We start from the raw sequence: 20,629 nt of genomic DNA, 5'->3' as shown, positions 1-20,629 counted from the left end.
GGGGAAAGTAGTAAAATAAACAAAGAACCCAATCTGAACGACGTCACATTCGAGTCTAAAATACGTTGTATGTGCCCCCACTAGTCTAAGCACAGTATTCTGACCAACATCGCTTGGGATAAGAATGAAACAGATGAATTCGGCAATTGTCAGCCATCTCAGGGGGCCGCCATATTGAGCAACATCACCCTCTGCTGGCAACCGAAACGAACGACACAACTGCTCTTGCGTTGGCGGCGCAAACATCATGTGACCAAACCCAGAAAACAAGTAGAGGGCTCCCCGTCCGTCTATGCTCTGATAACAAGCACAACAATGGGTTGATTACATGATTTTTTTTGAATACAATTTTTGCAAGTTTGGATTCAAAGCATCACATCATCATTGTCGTTATAATCAGGTCCTTGAAGGAGGCTCCGCCCGTGCCCATTAACCCATGCGGATGCGAAAACAAAAACACACAAAGACAGAAAACAGGAACAGAACAGAGTGTGCCCTAAAACTGCCAAGGCAGCAATATGTCTCACCTAAATGATGATCCTAATGGTAGAACCTCATTATAGGGCTAAAAATACCACTGATTACCTCATCCACTTGATTAGAAAAAATGTGGAAATGGACTTTTAATGGTGGACTTCTCTTTGGATCTACTGATTAATCCGGGATCATTACATGAAAGAAGTTTATTGTTCGAACCAACGAGCAATACGACGTCACGAGGGAATTATTGCTCATTCAGTTGATGCCACGCTCGGGCCGGCTGTCGGACTCTGCACTTCCCCTCGAGAGAGTTGCAGATTTCTCTGGTAGCATCTTGGAGAAATGTGCACGTGTCTACTATTAGATGAACATTGAATAACCGTGACATTCGTGAGCATCTGCTCTCAAAACAGAACAAATCTATCCTTTTCAACTTTGCCAGAGTACTTGGACAAGGCAGAGGCCTTTTGGAAGTCCTTTGTCTGCGCAGACGAGTCAAAATAGAATGATTTCGTCACAATCCAAACCAAAATGTTTCGAGAAAAGCCAGCACTGCATAGGAAGTAAAGAGCCTCCTCCCAAAGATGAAGCACGCTGACGGAAAGGCGCAAGTCTCCACGCTGCTTTGCACTTCCGGATCTGGCCGTGAATTTCCAGGCGTGTGAAGAAATTCTTGAGCAGAATCTCCTGCCATCATTCAGGCTGTTGAAGCTGGAATGGAAATTCATTGAACAACAACACAATGAAAAGTACAAAGGAATGGCACCAGAGAACGAGGATTTGTATTGTGAATTGGCACTGTCAAAGTCTGGGCCTTCATCCAATTGAAATGTTGCACCGAGACCTGAATAAATTGATGCATACCAGATGTCACTCCAAGCGCTCTCAACTTTGCAAGAACTAGTGGGCAAAAAAAAAGAGGCGAGAGACTGCTTAGCGGTGACAGTTCATGTCTGCTCGAAGTCAGAGTTGCGAAAGGAGGTGCCGCAAGTTACTAATAGGAGGGGTCACATCACATACATTTGCACACATACAATCATCAGCTTTTGTGGGGGGAAAAAACGAAAAGCAAATAGCAGGCGCATCCCCCGGAACATCGACACACGCTGAAGACGGAAAGCAGAATGAAGGCTAGGGACGGCCGACCTGCAAGTCCTGCAGGCCAGTGACGCGGGAAACCCTCGAGAGCTGAAAATGGCCAAACTCCCGCGAAGGCGCTGAAATCAAGCATCCAGTGCATGAAGCAGGCCCGTTGGTTTCTAAATGTACCCCTGTGCTATATGCTGAACTCTGAGCTGCTCCTGATTGCGACACCATCGGTGTGTTCATGAGTTATTAAGTTCCTGTAATGGCAACATATGCCGCTAATGGTGAAATGAAGGTGACATTGTAAAAGTGCTACAGAGACCATTTGCCATTTTATGGTAAAAGGCAAAATTGATATTACCTGACAGTTCAAGTATACATACACAAATTATGATATTTACTGATGAAAGACCTTGAACAAAGCATGATAAAAAAGAGTACTTTTTTTAAAGAGTTTTTTTGGGAAGGCTCGCTTGCATTCAGTCATTTCCTTTTCAAGATATGTACAGTCAATAGATTTAAAGGAAAAAAAACCTACAAGATTAATGACTGGCCATCAGTTTTTCCTTTGGCGGTTTATTGTTTCCTCACATATATCTGGTGAATATGACATCTGTCCCATATGTCCCAACCCTTTATAGAACCAGTTTATTTCGATGCGGTCTCCTTTTTCATGTCTTTATACAATGCAGTGCCCTTTTTCATAACACAACAAGTAGCGGTGCTTTGGAACAGACAATTCAAGACATTTCAATGGGGAAATTTGATTTGACATCAGTAAAATGAGTCACGGAGCAAATTCAACTAGCACCACTGTTATTGGTTCTTTTGGGGACTTTGGTTTCAGTACCTTTTGTTTGCCTTCTCGCAAATATATTTGGCTTGCTTGCATGGCCTGCCCCCCTGCACTCGGGTCCGCCTGCCTTTCTGCCCGCACTCCACCACAACGAATCGTAGTTGCGGTCGCGTCGGTAGCAGTAATATACAATAACATGTAAAAGGGAACAAGACGTCAGCGGGACCGTGGCTAATAATAGTTTGATTGCTCTGTGTGGTTAGCAGTTGGTCTCCGGCGCTCTGGAAGCAGGAGAAGCATCTTCGGGGGGGGGGGGGGGGGGAGGGAGAAAGATTTGTGCGAGATGCATTGAGCATGTGAAGCGGGAGAACCCGAGCTTGGGAAAACAGCGACTTTGCCAGCTCTTGGGATCTTCTGTTCAGCTAGAAAAGGTTTGTTCGCATTCGGAGTGAGTTCTCTGTTTAGTTTCAGTCCTTGAGAGAGTTTATTTTTGTGTCTAATTGCCACTGTTAACTTACTTTCACATTATCAATCGGAAAGGCGAATGTGCTTGGCAAAAATGCTGCCTTTTCTTCATCTCTGTGTAGCGTCTCAGTCGTTCAGGTCATGTTAACCCACCGAGGTTGAATGTCGGCGACTGGACTGTGCTTGTTGGTGTAATTTGTCATGCAACAAGAATACAAGAAATGACTTTGTCGACACAACAGGTGGGAATTAAAGGGTATACAAAGCTTTGATCTCAAACGGATGTCCTGCGATCATGCCGTAACACATATCCAAACCAGTAAGAAGAATGTGCTCGCTCCAGGGGTAGATAACTAATACATGAAAGGAATTTCGATGAAGCATTCCAGGACCAAATGAGGTTGTGTGTCAAAGCGACAAATGAAAGTGTGATAGTGTTGTTGATCTTGCAAGTAAGGGGAGTCTGAAATCCTCCCTGGAGTGTAAACACCGGTGTCATTGGGAGCAATCTGTCTTTCACGCGTGGTCGATCATCCGTGTTGTGTGCATACGTGTGTGTGTGTGTCCTGAATTGCGGATGAGCTTCACAGCCCCACGATAGAATGACTCTGCAGACCCGCCTCAGTTGGAGACCGCACCGGCTTCTCGGCAAATTGGAGGTATAACAGGCGAGTTGGAACGTGGCAGAAGCGTGCCAATACGGACGGCTCCGTACCATTGAGGTAATTGCATGCTCAATGACAATAGCTTTCAACAAAAAAAAAGGGGCGTGAGCAGTGGGTCTCTGTGTTTCTTTATACTCGCGAACGCGCTGACGTCAGCGCGCGCAGTTTGCCTTTATAGTCGAGCGCAACCCACAGGTGCCGTTTTGAAAACGTACTGCAGTTCTCCTCCGTCGCCACGGCCGGTATTGCCTAGGATGCCACAACATTATACAATTGTGTCCGACAAGTAAAACATGCGCCGTCTATTTGAAATCAAAATCCTAAATCTGACGATGCGAAAAGCTTCCACCTTTGCCACTTCCAATTTACACCAACAATTTACAGGCAATTGGTGACGAGGGTCCATTACTTCGGTCATCCACTCGAATCGCGACTTTTCATCTGTTGCGATACAATAAGCAACTGCATTTGGGATATCATATCAGTGTCTGTTTGATGTTTAGCATAAGGCGCGGCGCTGGCCAAAGCAAAGTCTTGCAGGTGGCACTGCTTCAGGTGGTTGTGGTATTCCCTGTCTCTGTAGGAACATACACTTGACAGCATATGCAGCGCACACTACTCTGTTGCCTGTCAAATGACAAAACAACTCAACTGTAGGCCAAACTCACAACCCTTTGTTGTAATGGAGAAGCGCAAAGATAATCCCACTTGTCATAACTTTGTCTTAATAAACCAAGGCATCGCTATATAATGAAAATAAACCATTGTAAGAAAAAGACAATTCGAAGGCCTCCCCTGCGTACCCCAAAAGTCAACCAGGAAGTTGAAATGAAAAGAAAACTGACAATGCCAACACTAAAAGCACTGTCTGCATGTCTGTCTGTATGTGTTATGAGAGAACTACAGCATATTGTAGTGTAGAGGTGCGGAGTTGTTTGAAGATGTTGTTTTGGAAGATAAAGTCTTACTAGTCTGTGTAAATGCAGTGTGTTTGGAAGATTTTTTGTTTTTCTGCCAAGTTTCATTCGTAGCGAAACTCAGCTGGAGGAGGCTTAAGCTCCCCCGTAGAAATGGTATCAAAAAAAAGCTTGGACGGAAAGTGCAAAGAATCTCACAAAATGAGGACACTCCTCACATTTTTGTAAATATTTGATTTGATCTTTTCATGGGACGACACTGCAGAAATGATGTAAAGTAGTCAGTCTACATACAGCTTTGTTCAACAGTATACATTTACTGATCCCTCAAAATAACGACATATAATAATTTATATGCATGCTGGTAGTGAAATCAAGTCACTTCACAATAAGCGGCAGTTTGGCAAATAGTGAACAATTCTTCAAGAATGAGGCTAAAAGGTGTTTAATGCCACCCTCGGTTTACCGTTTACCGTTAACCTAAACACAAAAAATGGAAATGTTGGTAACGAGTGCCACTGATCATTGCCGTTTTATAACGTAACAAGTAACGAGTCCCTGTCAGTGAAAATATGAATTTGCCACACCGTAAGTGTTGTTAACAAGCCTGCCAAATATGAATGAATGAAAAAAAGTATCTGAAATCAGGCTTCAAATTTGACGCTGTGGGCGTGTTTGCTGAATGCGCTGAAAACACGCCCGCTAAACTTTCCACTGTCACTCAAAATTTGTTTTACTCCAAGTCCCACCGAAACAAATACTTAGCAAGTACCGCTATCATGACCATCACTAAAATACATGAGTGTGGTGTGCTTTAATAAGGCAAAAACGCGACGGGGCTTTTTGTTCCTAAAAGGTATGTTGAATGTTATTGTAAGCTGTTGCAACATTATACACTTTGAATATTTGTGTCTTCAAATCAACGTGTGATTCAACCTCAATAATAGAAACATGGCACCAGGATTAAAGACTGAAGTGGATTCATCCACATGCACGTAGGTTTGAAGAAATCTCACTTTGTCTTGATTCGATTGGGGTTTTTTTTGTTTTTTAAATTAGAATATGGAAAGCAAGATCCAGCGGTTTTCGACCACAAATAGAATACACGTCAGCCTCTGATCAATGCTGCAGAAGCCACAACTCAGCTGATGTAGCGCTCAGCGACAGTTGCCATGGAGGGACAGGTGAGATGATGTCATTGCTCTACAGAGGGCATGTAAGACGCATGTAAGGGGGGGAGGATAGGATGTGTGCTTCATCAGCAGCCAGCGAAGCATTTGCTCATGAAATATTGAAGTTGGTCGGCGATTCAAACGCTTCAAAGAAAGGACGACGAGGAAGAGATGAGAAGTCAAGAAAGATAGAATTCAGCTGGAAAAGGGTCATTTTTCAGGGTTCACGTGCATGTTTTGGGGATGTGGGAGGAAAGCGGAGCGCCCGGAGAAAAGCCACGCCGGCACGGGGAGAACATGCAAACTCCACACGGGCGGGGCCGGGGATCGAACCCCGCTCCTCAGAACTGTGAGGCAGACGCTCTAACCGGTCGCCCACCGTGCCGCCTGTTTTTATTTTTTTTTCTTCCTCCCATCATCGCAGGTGTGGCACTAAACTGACAGACCTACGGCCTCAATACACCGCTTTAAAATTCTGACAAGTGTACAAATATTTGATAATAAGTGACAATGTGTACGTTTCATTCGCTGATTTGAATGGAGTCCACTTTCATGGCACCTAACCTCTGGTGTTCTTTTCAGGCCCTCCTGAAACTCCAGTTTGCAGTTCCTTGCATGGGTTTTCCCTGGATATTCCAGCTTCCTATCCCATATTCCTAAAACGTGCATGTTCGGTTAATTGTAGACTCTAAATTCATAGGTTGGAGAGTTCATGCTTTGTATTATGTAACTGCGATTGACTGGCGACCAAGCCAGAGTGCCCCCCGCCCCTCGCACAAAATCAGCTGAGATAGCCACAGCTCACCCGAATGAGGACAAGCAGTATCGAAGATAAATGGACGGAGGGTCCAGTGGAATAGATTTCAGAGTGGCTTAAAAACCAATCAGTCATAAAGGTTTTCTTGGGAGTTCTCCAACTGATGAAACAAAAAAAAAGAGGCATTCCTCAAATCCTGCCAATAAAGTTGCAGACAAACCATTCTTCGTTCGTAGATATCTCTGACAGTTTTCCTCCTCCCACTCAGACCGTCTCTATGTGTCTAGCTCCAAAATGTTGCTGTGGAAATATTGCTTGATTGATTGATTGATTGATTGATTGATTGATTGATGATTACCTTTCCTTTTCCGGGCCCAACAGGGGTGGTGTGCCAGGCGGTTTTAACAGCGTGTGGCAGGTTTTTCTTCTTGTGGTCTTCATTTGCTACCTTTGTTAAGCTCGTGCGCTGACATTTGACGATTCCAGACTATCGACAAGTACGATTGTTATTATGGTTGCTTTTAATGCCATCCGATAATAACCCTCTCATTGTATTTGTAGACCATCATTCTCTTTCTATTTGAAGTGATTTGAAGCAGAAGTCAGCAGCATGGTAACCCCCACGTGAGTAGACTGTGGGCCTGTTCGAAAAATTGCTCAGCAGTGATGAGAAATTCTGATTTCCTCGGGATTTTGTAGACGTAGTCATTTGACAATGGAAACACTTTTTTAGAAATAAAGTGTTGCATTATGATATTTCATTCCTACCTTGTTAAATCATTGATCATTTGAATATACAATCTTCTTCCTTTTATGCGTCTTGGAATCTTTTGTTTTCTCCTACATTTGATCTCGTGTTGTAATCGTCTGCACTCTCTGAGAGCAGCTCATCACGGTAAGAGGCCATTTACAGTGGAGGAAAAACACACCAAGGAAGAGCAATCATCTGCACTTCAAAATCACAGACATGACTAGCTGAATAATTTCAAGAGGTTCATTGAACGCTATATTGCCAAAAGTATTCGCTCACACATCCAAATAACAGAAATCAGTTGTTCCAATAACTTCCATGGGCAAAGTGTCTAACATCAAGCACCTCGGCATGCAGATTGTTTTTACAAACAGTCGTGAAAGAATGGGTCGCTCCAGCGGATTCCAGCGCGGAACTGTGAAAGGTGGCCACCTGTGCAACAAGTTCAGTCATGAAATTTCCTTCCACCTCCTATTATAAGAGCGTAGAAGCGTTTGGGAACAACCGCAACTCAGCCACGAAGCGGTAGGCCGCGTAAACTGAGCGAGCGGGGTCAGCGGCACCTGAGGCGCATAGTGCTGAGAGGTTGCCAACTTTCTGCCGAGTCAACCGCTACAGACCTCCAAACTTCACGTGGCCTTAAGATCGGCTCAAGAAAAGTGTGCAGAGAGCTTCATGGAATGCGTTTCCATGGCCGAGCAGATGCATTCAAGCCATACCTCACCAAGTGCAACGCAAAGCGTCGGATGCAGTGATGTAAAGCACACCGCCACTGGACTCAGCAGTGGAGTCGCGTTGTGTGGAGTGACAAATCACGCTTCTCCATCTGGCCATCTGATGGACGAGTCTGGGTGTGGCGGTTTCTAGGAGAACGGTACTTGTCTGACTGTATTGTGCCAAGTGTAAAGTTCGGTGGAGGACCCGGGACCATGCTCCCAACTTTGTGGGAACAGTTTGGAGCTGGGCTCTTCCTCTTCCAACATGACTGTGCACCAGTGCACAAAGCAAGGTCCATAAAGACATAGATAACAGAGTGTGGTGTGGATGAACTTGACTGGCCTGCACTGAGTCCTGACCTCAACCCAACAAATCACTTTTGGGATGAATTAGAGCGGAGACTGAGAACCAGGCCTTCCTGTCCAACATCAGTGTGTGACCTCACAATTGCGCTTCCCATAAACACATTCCTAAACCTTGTGGACAGCCTTCCCAGAAAAGTTGGCGCTGTTATAGCTGCAACAGGTGGACCGACATCATAGTGAACCTTATGGATTAGAAATGTGATGTCACTTAAGTTTATATGTGAGTCATTTTTTGGCAATATAGTGCATTTTTAAATGATTGATTTTCTTTGTCAAGGCTGTCATGTTGGAAAAGGGCTTTTCATAGGAAGCATTGTTTTCTACCTCCACTGTGCCATTTAAACAGGGGTTCTTGCTCCCCTACGTAAAAATGTAGTAGACCTGGTTTTATATTTTCACTATGAAGGGAATTTGTTTTTATGCAATCCCAGATCACAAAACTGAAATGAGAACTGACAAGTATTGTCGATCTTGACAGAAATGTTGTAGCAAATGGACAGAAATGTTCAGACATAGGCGGCACGGCAGCACATCCGCCTCACAGTTCTGAGGACCGGGGTTCAATCCCCGGCCCCGCCTGTGTGGAGTTTGCATGTTCTCCCCGTGCCTGCGTGGCTTTTCTCCGGGCGGGCACTCCGCTTTCCCTCCCACATCCCCAAAACATGCGTGCTAGGTTCATTGAAGACTCTAAATTGCCCGTAGGTGTGAATGTGAGTGCCAATGGTTGTTTGTTTATATGAGCCCTGGCAATTGGCTGGCGGCCAGCTTAGGGTGTACCCCGCCTTTTACCCAAGGTCAGCTGGGATGGGCTCCAGCGCGCCCGCGTCCCTTGTGAGGTATGCGGCTCAGAAAATGGATGGACGGATGGACGGATGTTCAGACATAAAAAATAATAAATAAATCAACCAAAACAAGATTGAGCAATGGAGTAATCTTTTTTTTTGTTTTTTAGTCACCTTAATTGCACTATTTCTTCCTAATATCCTGTCAAAACAATTAACAACTTAATAGTTGGTTTGACTGACTTGTGCGCACGCACGTGTCTGTCTGCGTGAATGTCGCTGACCTCGGTTAGCTCAAGCTTCACACTCATGCCGGCAATAATTCTATTTCTAATTTCCCCAGAACTGCTACACACCCTCACACGCGGGTCCCCCTGGGAGCAATGTTCAAGCTGCTAAGCTACTCCGAATCATTTTAACTCTAACTCTTAACTCTACAATAGTTAAGAACCACAATTATAATGCAGAGAAGATTATGTTCTTTATGTTGTTAACACCAGCTCACCTCCTCCAGGGAGGATTAGGGAGCAAGGAGTTGAGCAAGAATAAGTGGTGTACTTTTAAAACTACAAGAAAAAAGAATAATAATACATTAAAAAATGATTTGGGGGGGGGGGGGGGGGGGTCTTACCCACCACAAACAACATTGGGGGGGGGGGGGGGGGGGGGCTAGCGATGCCACTGCTGATAATAGTCACAAAAAAAGCAGACACAAAGTAAAGCTTTTCGTCTGCTCACAAGAGGCACAGTTGAAGAGTGTTGAATATTGTTTGTTATAGTTTAACAGTCATGGAGAAACAAAATATAGATGTATTATTTTCCCTTGATTTGGCATTCAGTAAGGAAGGAAGATATAAAACTTGTTTTGTGTTAAGGTACACCTGCTTGACACACAGATTTGCACAGTCAGCATGTGACAGTTTCATCCATGCATTTTCTATAGCACCGTTTCATTTTCTATTTTAAATTGGGTGACATGTTATCATAGAAATTCAAGTCAATGATTCAAACAATACTATTCATTTTCTTTTGTCGGTGTATGTAAATCAGCAACGGAGGGGGCGCCAATAGTAAAAAAATCTCGCCTTGGGCGCCACGTTGGGGAGCGCTGCCTCAAGTCATCATCGACAAGCAGAAAGAGAAGTTTTTGCCCCCCTCTCTTATGTTGTAGGAGTTATCTTAACTTTAGGGTATGCCAATTCGTAGTGTCGATCATTTTCTCCAATGTTTCAATTACCTGTTGTGAAAAAAAGTATACATTGTTAACGTTTGATTTGAATTGAACAACTTTAGTTCCAGCAAAATACTGCAGGTGGTTTCCATTTTCATCTGAGCTATGACCACCTTTAAGGTTCAGTTCAGTTCAGTTTGTGACAATGCATTTCACATTGGTAAGCCCTGCATGTGATCAAATCTACCCATCGTAATCCATGTTATCATGGAATGGCAATTTTTTTAAACCAAGGCTTTAGAAGGAGATTCCAGATACATTTATGCTAATGTATGTTGACGTGCCTCAGGCGTGCTGCCGCATACCGAGGCGAAGCCTCCCAAACTTCGGTGGATCTCTTGCATTGGGATTCAGCAACGTCTCGCATTCGGCATTGTTTATTCGGTGGAGAGCCTGAGAAAGGTTTTCCCCCACATATGTCACCTTTGCGAGTTATGGAGATTTTCAACATTGTTTTTCAGTAAGTAATAAGTCCATGTAATGGGAAAAAGAAAAAAAAAACTATTTCCATGAGATGAATCTATAAAACTACAATTTGGTTCCAATCCAAATTACGATTGTTCACCCTCGGCTGGACTGACATTTATGCCAATAGAGTTTTAGAAATGTGTCTCGGTTTTAGTGCACAACATCGTTTTCCTTTTGTGCAAACAGTATGTACACGTTTTGCAATCCAATGTCGAAGTCAATAAGAGTCCTGTTTTCTTTCAAGTCTTGTGTCCAGTCAGTGAAACAGCCTTTGAAGACAGGATGGAAAGAGAGCTGCCTACAGATGACAGCTGCCTGTTCAGAACTTGCACCGTGGGCACCGACTGAGCATTTCAGCCCAACCTGCGCGCAATCTCAGCACCGCTGTTTGTCGTCTTTCAATTCAGGCGATTCAGGTGAGAATGCGATCTTACTAGGGTTTCATCATGATCCTATGGAGCTTAATACGAGCAAAACAAACACACAAAACAGAAAGCCAGCGGCCCACGATATGTGGAATCATATACTAATAAACTTGAGCAGTTTAAACTTCAAACTTTTTCCAAAATATTTTCTCGCAAGAATCATTTTCACAGCCATCTTGAAATCAACAAATGGATTTATCATGCAAAAAAAATGTCTGCGTTATTTAGAGGTTGGGCGGCACGATGGACTACTGGTTAGCACATCCGCCTCACAGTTCTGAGGACCGGGGTTCAATGCCCGGCCCCACCTGTGTGGAGTTTCTCCGGGCACTCCGGTTTCCTCCCACATCCCCAGAAGAAAAGAAACATTGCACCGTGGTAGGTTGATTGAAGACTCTAAATTGCCCGTAGGTGCGATTGCTTGTTTGTTTTTATGTGCCCTGCGATTGGCTGGCGACCAGTTCGCCCGCAGTTAGCTGGGATGGCCTCCAGCAAGCCCGCGACCCGCGTGAGGAGAAGCGCTGTGGGAAACGGATGGATGGGTAACCGGGTAAAAGACCCGTTCAAACACGACATCTCTTTTGCAACGGTGACCTGGCCAACAAGGCAGCAAGCCAAATGTCAAGTCCAAGTCACATTCACGTTCACGTTTATTTCAGCTCTTTGTTTTCACCTCCCATCTCAAAAAGATACAAAAAGAAATCCGTTGAGTTGTACAAACTCGAGGTCACATTAATGGTTTGAAAATGATTTATCTTGGTCAAAATTCTTTCACAACACAAAAACCTGGCATTTGAACAGGGGGGGGGGGGGGGGGGGGGGGGGGTGTATCATTTTTATATTGACTGCTGAATTTGCCCTAATTTTTTATTTTACAAAGATTGTATTTCCTATGTTTTAGTGTACGTGATACTGTGATACTGCAATATCTGAATTTGCGCAGCCATGTTTTATTGATGCGTCCGTGCGTTTTCCATAGCGCTTCTCCTCACCAGGGTGGACGCCTATCCCAGCTGCGTCTGGGCGACAGCCGAGTTACCCCTGAAACAGCCAATTTCAATGAACTCTACCAAATCTGTGCAGAAAACTGATCAAATAACCAACCAGACAGAATTACGCCAGAAGTTTATCGATGGCTACAAAAAGCATTTGGTCAAGGTCAAATTTGCAAAAGGACATTTATTCAAATATGAGTGGTTGCGTATGCATATGCAGTATTTGAGCAAACTATTGTAATGTCGACCTATGTGGATTAGACTGCTTTTGTTGTTATTACCATTAAATTCTGAGAAAATGAAAACAAATTCCCAGCTGTTTGGAGAAGCATTGGAAGTAAAGGCCTCTTTATACTCCCGCACTCCGCCTGTGTGGAGTTTGCATGTTCTCTCCGGGCACTCCGCTTTCCTCCCACATCCCAAAAACATGCATGCTAGGTTCATTGACAACTCTGAATTGCCCGTAGGCGTGACTGTGAGTGCGAATGGTTGTTTGTTTCTGTGTGCCCTGCGATTGGCTGGCAACCGGTTCAGGGTTGCCCGATGACAGCTGGGAGAGGCTCCGGCACGCCCGCGACCCGCGTGAGGACAAGCGGCTCAGAAAACGGATGGATGGATGGTATTCGAGTTTGGTAGTCGTTAAGTTCATGCAAAAATGTGTATGTGACGTTCAAACACACAGGCATTCAACGATTCAAGTGTAACAGATTTAGGGCTTCAAAGATTGGTCAACTAGTCACGACTACGTCAACGATCAAAATTGTTGCCAATTAATTTAATAGTTTACGTCATCATTTTTTTCTTTTTTGGTCTTCTCTCAAAAGTGCCTGAATCCTCCATCTCGTTCCCCTGTTGTCTGCCTTAATGCCGTGAGTCGTAGCGGTCATCTGGGTTATGGCATGTGACGTCCCCGGAAAACCGACAGCTAACCGGCGTTAGCAACGGAGCCAGGAAGCTTGAGCATTTCACCAGAAAATACTACATAGGTCAAACCTGCGTGACACAAGGTGCGTTTCACAGCAGCACGACAGTGCATCGAAAAAGGAAGCACGTTGTGGTTGATTCCATTTCTGACGAAGTGGGACAGTCATCTCAGTAGGCTATTTGGCTAGTTAGCTGCTAATATTAGCCTCAATGACAGTGAGCTACTTGCCGAAAGCTGTAAATGTTCAAATTAGCTTAAGCGTGATGATGACGATTTCAGCCTTAGCACGCAGGTCATGTGTTTGACGTAACGTTATGATCACATAAATGAATAGACGATGCGTATGCTGTAGCGGGCCGTCTTAGCGATGCGTAGCGATGCGGCCACATTGGCGGGGGCATTGCTCTCATCGCTGGCAATGCGTGGAAGTACATTTACTTTGAAAGGAAATCGGAACTTACTCATTTCTAAACTGACTTTCATGAGATTTCCATTTTTATCTCAAAGCATGTGTTATTAATCCAAAATTTTTTTTTTTTTTTAAAAAGAGCTCCCCAAAAATCTTGCCTAGGAAAGGTTATTCCCAGTTACCTTGTGATCGCACATTGTTGTGCATAGTTTTTGGTTCCGTTTTCAAGTACACGAAACATTTAGAGCTAAACATGTCAAAAGTATCGCTTTCATTTTTAATTCATACATCCACAGTATACTGTACAACCATGTCAAGAATGCTGGCACAAGCAGCAAAGTTGATTAAAAGTTGAACGTACTGTTACCAGATCAACATTGTAAGTAAGAAACTGTTGCGAATGTTCTACGTGGATAAATAAAGGTTAGCTGGACGCTACTGATGTTTGCATAAGAGCAGCTGCTCGGCGACGCAATAAACTGCAATTTACATGTCGCTGGTGTCGGGCGGAATCCAACGACCTCCAAAACGATCACTTTTCGGGAAAGCAAGAACATGGCATGTACTGCACGTTGAGCCGTTAACAAAGACAGCAAGCCATTTGCGACGCTTGAAAACATCTGGGATTGATTGGAATTGAATTTGGATTGTTCCGAAGTCTGATGGCATGTGGGCAGAAGCTGTTTCTTTTTTCCAAGTCTTGTTCTGTCTGTGATGCTCCAGTTGAAAGAATTGTGAAAACCGGGCGGTGTGGGTAAGCGCCATCTTTGTGGCACGGCTGTCATAAATGTGGCGTATCGGCGCAAAGGCTACGCCACAGATGCGCTGTGCAGTTTTAATGACACGCTAGAGAGCCTTCCTGTCCTGTACGGTTCAGTTCCCATACCGTAGTGTAACGGAGTCTGTCAGGATGCTCGCCACTGTGTATCTGCAGAGGCTGATGAGCGGTTTGAGGGGAATTTGGAGTTTTCTCAGCTTCCTTAAGAAGTACAGTCTTTGTTAAGCCTCCCTTATACAGTAGAATGTGTTTGGAGTCCTTGTGAAGGTTTTCACCGTCTCCACCTGGTGACAATGACGCACGCTTCTCTTTCCTCCGTCTCGGGTCGATAATCGTCATCTTTACAGCATTTACAGAGAGATTATTTTCATAGCACCAGGTTACCAGCTGAGCCACCTCATTCCTATAGGTTGTCATCAGCCAACTTTATGGTGGTGTCATCCTGGCGGGAGATGCATTCACGGCTGAGGAGTGTGCACAGGAGAGGGCTGATCACGCAGCCTTTGGGGTGCCCATGCGCACTGGTCCTGATGGACATGCCGTCTTCATGTACTACTTTCTCAAGGTACTGTATCACAACTGAGGTAAGTGCAGGGGGGCAGTTACCTGTCATTCAGACAGGTAACTGGATGTTTCTTGGGGTGAGGCAGTATGGTGGTGGATTTGAACGAGGGGCAGGTTAAGGATGTCTGCAAACACCCGTGCCAGCTCTCAAGTGCAGACCCTTAGGTCTCCATGGCCTGCTGCTTTCTGGCGGTTAGTCCTCCTGAGAACTTCCCACACTTCAGTCGATGCAGTGAGAAGGGAGCACGGAGCTGCCTCGGTCGGTGTCTCGATGGCGTTCCGCCGTTCGCCGATGAGCAAAATGTCTTCGACGGGTACAAGATAGCCGCGACATCGCAGAATTTGACTCAGCTTATACTGCTGCAGAAAGCACAAAATAAAGACATTCTGAAAACATAAAACAGTCAATGCCGACACGACTGAAAGTGCATTTCTAAAGTCATACAGTGTATTAAGAGCAAATTTAAGCAATTATCAAAACGAAAAGCTGAAACCTAAATGGAATTCATCATGTTGCTGTGGCAACCCATTTCATTCTCCTTCACTCACAGGCACGCACAATCACACATTAGCTAAGTGCTATTTCTTCCTTACAGCCACATGCCCCCCCCCCCCGCTAAAATATCCGGCATACACCAGCAAATGTTGTGTTTTGGTGCAAGAAATACACAATGCTTATTGGTGGATATTTTTAACTGCAATTGTCAGGCAATCGGAGAAGAGGTTCCCTAAGTAGTAGACAAAAACTAATGGCTGAGAAGATATGTTGAGAAATAAAATACAGTTTTGTCTTTGACCACATTTTCTGTAGAAAAACATTCATCAAAAAGGAAATGTTTTTTCTGACACCCCAAAAAATTCTCTCGGACCAATCATCAGATTTTGAAAATGTTCCGGTGGGTAGTACTCAGGCTGAAGTGGCCGTTCCAACCCGACTCCGCATTTTGACCGACTGTAATGTTGATGAAGTCTCGTCACGTCGCTCATTTGGTTCAATCTGACAGAGTCCATCCACGTCTGCAACAGTCAGCCCGAGATGATGACAGTTGTAATGACAATGTCACAACGTTTGTTTGAAAGGCTGAACTCATCAAGCGTGCGGGGGGAACAGACTTCTTGCAGAGCCGCAGTCCTTTAAACACGTGTTTCATATTTTGGAGCATTTTGATTGTGACGTGTGTCATTTTTTAAGCAATAGCAAACATCAACCAGCGGAGAACTATTTAGGACCGCAGAAGGCTGAAAAATCTTACAACGCAGTCGTCAGCTGTCGTATAGGAACCGCATACCTTGGACAGATTGAATTTTTGGTGGAGTCGGAGGCCGTTTAGAACTCTTTCACAAAGAGGGAATCTTTTGTGTTGAAAAAGAAAAAGAAACTGAACAATGAGAAAGCAAAGGAAAGGATTGAGCATCTGTCTGTACGTCCATCTGTCACGTTACAGTCATTTCCTCAGTCATGCGGTCAATTCATGTAAAACTACACGATAGGCATATGCGTAGGTTGACAAAGCTACTTTTTTTTTTTAAAAGCGATACAATTTGTTGTCGTGAGTCAGTGCACTTCTGTCCCGCCTCGACCACATACGCGGAGGTCGCACATACGCTAGATGTGCCTGGAATGCGCCGTTGCCCTCGGGTGCAGGCGTCCGCGACAAGACGCGCTACAATTGCAATCACAACACATTAAAAGCACTACACGGCAACTTTAGGTACACCGGAAGCCAGTGCCGATGACGCCACTGACTGGGTCACCGCTGTTCCGTATAAATACATCTAAAATGCTTCGCTGACGACGCCGAATTTATCCGATTATTGGCAGAGGTCATAACATACCAACGATAACACACAAACGTAACATCGATGTTACAGTGTCCCGTTAATAATTGCATGCTCGATTATACTCATATTGCAACATTGCATGCTGGTCTACTGAAATCCTATGCTGGTCCACCGGCTTGACCAGCATCAGACCAGCACAAACCAGCATTGACCAGCGAAAAAATCAATGCTGGTTGATGCTGGGTTTTTCAGGTTTGTCAGGTTTGTCAGGTTTTGATACCTGCAATGATGATTGTGTTGTGTGACCTGTGTGATTACATCATGAAAATCAGTACCAAGTGCACAATTTCCTGTTTGAGAGGGAGCAGTAACAATAATGTTCATGTTCATGTTCATGTGTGCACCGGTAACTGCTGAAATCTCGATGTCCATTCCGGTTTTCATGATTTATTTGAAATTGATGTTGACTTATTGCCGCTTGAGTCACGTCGTACTTAGCAGCCAGGACAGAGACAGCCTTGCTGCTGCTAGTTCGTGCACAGTTCAATTTCCAGAGCGATGGACGTCATCACCCTTCTTTGGTGGCATCTCAAAAACGCTAAAGAAAAGTTTTGGGAAGAAGACAAACCTAAACACTTGTGCTGCTTTTTACACGGGCACTGAGCTGAAGTCTCACGAAATATGCTGAAGTCCCCAAAGCTTTGCAGTAGTTTAGCATCATACGCCGATTTCTCACGCTCGATTATTATCAAAAGGTTTTTCTCCAAACTGTAGATAAGGCTGGGGGATAATCCAATTTTTATATTTTCCCTCCATGGAAGAGGATGACACAGTGTAACCGTGAACGTCCGCGCCCGCAACCCACAGACTTTACGAACCAATCAGAAGAAGAGCAGGCTCGGTCTACGTCAAAGCAACTTGAGACAATGAAAAAGAACCTTTTTCCACAGCATGCCCCCTTTAACTTTTGCAGTTCCAATTCTTTTCGTTCTTCTCAACTCGAAGTTCTTTTTTGGATTCATTTACCCAAACGATTTTGCAACGTCGTGTTTCAATCCATTTTCGGTACGACTCGTCCTCGTCTGAGTTGCGGTAAGATGGAGCCCGTCCCAGCTGAAGGATGGAGCTGAGATTCAAATCCTAAACCTCAGAACTGCGAAGCACTCCTTCAATACAATTTGAACATTGTTCAAATGTTCTTGGATTGTTTTTTACATTTTTGAACACTCACTGTCTTGTGACTTTACGCCGTGTACCCTGGAGAGATATGGAAATTCCCCTCGGCTTGTATTGCAAATGGGAAAACACAGAGGCTCGATCGGCAAATAGAAGCGCTTAAGCTCCCCCGCCTGAGGTTCACGACACGTATCGTTAGGTCAGGTTGTCCATTACAGTGTGAAAGTTCTGCAGGTGGCCTGTTGACCCTGAAGATTCTGCTGCTTCAGAGATACCAGCCCTGAAATGAACAACCCTTGTCTCCTTCCCCCGACTGCCTCCTCTTCTTCCTCCCCTTGCTCATCGTTTGATCTTTCATAATCACTTCCTTCACTTCCTTCATTTCTTCTTCTTTGAAAATCAAATCTTCATCTTCTTGACCTCCTCTCTTCCTACTTTCATCTTCACTCCAAATCATATATCACAATATGCTAAAGTCCCCTCCTTTGCTTTGTAAAACTTTTATGGTCATCCCCACATTGTTCAAAGTGGGGGGGGGGTGTTGTAATGGCAAAACAACAGACAGGTATGTATACTTTCCTTTTGCCTTTGTGCCACTATATCAAGCAAAAGACCAAAATGTTTAGCCTGAGGCTAAATAATGAAAAATGGAATTCTTTTCAGTCAAATTGAGTCCCTTAGCAACAAAGCGTGGCAACTCACCGGTGCTGCCGTAGCGACTTTGTTGCTATAGTTAGCTACTTGAAAAAAACGTTTCGTGGCGTTATTGAAGACTTCTGAAAAGCTTCGACCGCAAAACAATCTCCAGAGATGACCCCGCCACATCCAGAGTGGAAATCAATCACGCTTGCACAAATCTAATGTGGCGCATATAACCCAACGCAAACGTTGCCAACGTAGCCCAACATTCCAATATTTCCAGCTTATCAGAAGCTGACGCTGGTAACACTGTTGGCTAACGCTATCTGCGCTAAAAGTGCAACTGCGTTCGTCTTTTAGCTTTGACACGATAGTGCTTCTTTGCAGTCCCACGGCCATTGCTTGACAACGGTTGATCTTTGCCAGCCTGGATGAGAAGGTTGGCGTGGGGGCATTTGTTATGTTCATAAGACAAATCGGGAGGACACCATTTTCCAAAATTCGGAATGTCCCGCTCACACGTTTTCAGAAAGAAGCAACAAACAAAAGACGGACTTGGTTGTTTAACGACCTATCAGTCTCTCAGCAAACTCTCGAACACCCGGCTTCGGTTGGGACTCGTGAACAGGCGTGCAAGCGAGCTCAGCTACCGAACGTCGGTCACCGTCCACTTACGGCGTGACTTTTCTGCATTCCGCCGCGGCGGACACCAGCGCCCGCCACCCGGGCTTCCCGCTCACCCACTTTACTCTTATTGTCATCTGATTAGTGGAAACGTCTTTGAGTGTCTTGAGAAGCGCTATATACGTTTGATGTATTATTATTATTATTATTATTATGAAATAAAAAGCTTTAATAATCGCATTAGAGACACAGAGAGAATATGTATGTGTATGTATATACATCCATCCATCCATCCATCCATTTTCTGAGCCGCTTCTCCTCACAAGGGTCGCGGGCGTGCCGGAGCCTATCCCAGCTATCGTCGGGCAGGAGGCGGGGTCCACCCTCAACTGGTTGCCAGCCAATCGGAGGGCACATAGAAACAAATAACCATTTGCACTCACAGTCATTTAGAGTCTCCAATGAATGCATGTCTTTGGGATGTGGGAGGAAAGCGGAGCGCCCGGAGAAAAGCCACGCAGGCACGGGGAGAACATGCAAACTCCACACGGGCAGGGCCGGGGATTTGAACCCGGGTCCTCAGAACTGTGGGGCTGACGCTCTGACCAGTCGTCCACCGTGCCGCTACGTATGTACATTTATGATTTCCATACATTTTAAATCTGTGTGCTTCTTCTGTCTGGGAGAAAACCATCGAATCCGGTGAAAATCTGTTAACGCTATCCCTAAAGACCCTGTTGTCGTGTGCTTTACGTTGATAGGAATGGGGACCATCTTGCTGTCAACCAAGACCTGTATCAAAATAAAACCTTAACCAAGATAATGATCGGTTTTAACTGACACGGTTTTTTTTTACCGTTCATTCTCACCAGGGTCTCGGATGTGCTGGACCGATTGTCAGCCAATCGCAGGGCACATGTGGACAAACATAACACCATTCGTGTTTGTGGTTGTCGTTGGCAGTGGTTTCGAACCTTACCGCGTCATACTATGAAACGTTCCCATTATGCATTGCGCTTATCTCATTTTCCTGCACGAGAGAGTAAGCCAGTGTGCTCAACATTATTACCTTTTTAAAGACAATTTGTCATATTGTTGATGAATACCACATACAAATAAATAGAACTTTATTGTCACTGTTACGTGAGGATAAGCGGTGTCGAAAATGGATGGATGGATGTCACTGTGACAGGAACAACAAAAATCAACACGCCATCGCCTCACAATTAGCACATCGAAGCCGAAAATAAAAGTCAAGGATCAGATCATAATTAGTCCGAGGGGAGACAAAGTTTGGGAGCGTGTCCATATTCTAAGTACGAGTCTACGTTATCGTTGTATATTTATATTTGGGTTTTGTTGTTGATAATATCGCACTTGTGTGTAAAAGGAGAGATGCGGTAATAATGAGATGTCACTGTGGGTTTGAGGGGGGGCACAGCTTCATTTCACAGCGTGATGGTAAAAGCAGTTTTTGAGCCTCACGGTTCGAGACTCGAATGTCCTGTAGCGTCTTCCGCGGGGAAGGCAGGGGTGGGGAGTGAGTGTCTGATATGAGAATGCTCCTTAATTACTGTTTTTGTGGCTTTCCGCAGGAGTCTGCCAGCGGAAATGTCTCCGAGGGGGAGTGGTGTAAATCCAATCACCCACTCTGGTGCTT

General features: G+C 44.7%; 1 long non-coding RNA gene across 1 annotated transcript; it reads left to right on the top strand.

The window, feature by feature from the left end:
- The first annotated feature begins 5,468 nt into the window (after window positions 1-5,468).
- Window positions 5,469-19,363, top strand: LOC133490073 (uncharacterized). The gene is made up of 3 exons (XR_009792103.1): window positions 5,469-5,593; window positions 10,897-11,068; window positions 14,594-19,363. It is a non-coding gene; the product is annotated as an uncharacterized LOC133490073 (long non-coding RNA).
- Window positions 19,364-20,629: the final 1,266 nt, after the last annotated feature.

Source organism: Phyllopteryx taeniolatus, chromosome 15, assembly GCF_024500385.1.
Source record: "Phyllopteryx taeniolatus isolate TA_2022b chromosome 15, UOR_Ptae_1.2, whole genome shotgun sequence".
Lineage (NCBI taxonomy): Eukaryota > Metazoa > Chordata > Actinopteri > Syngnathiformes > Syngnathidae > Phyllopteryx > Phyllopteryx taeniolatus.
Note: the sequence above shows the minus strand (reverse complement) of the source record. Positions and strands in the feature narration are given on the sequence as shown.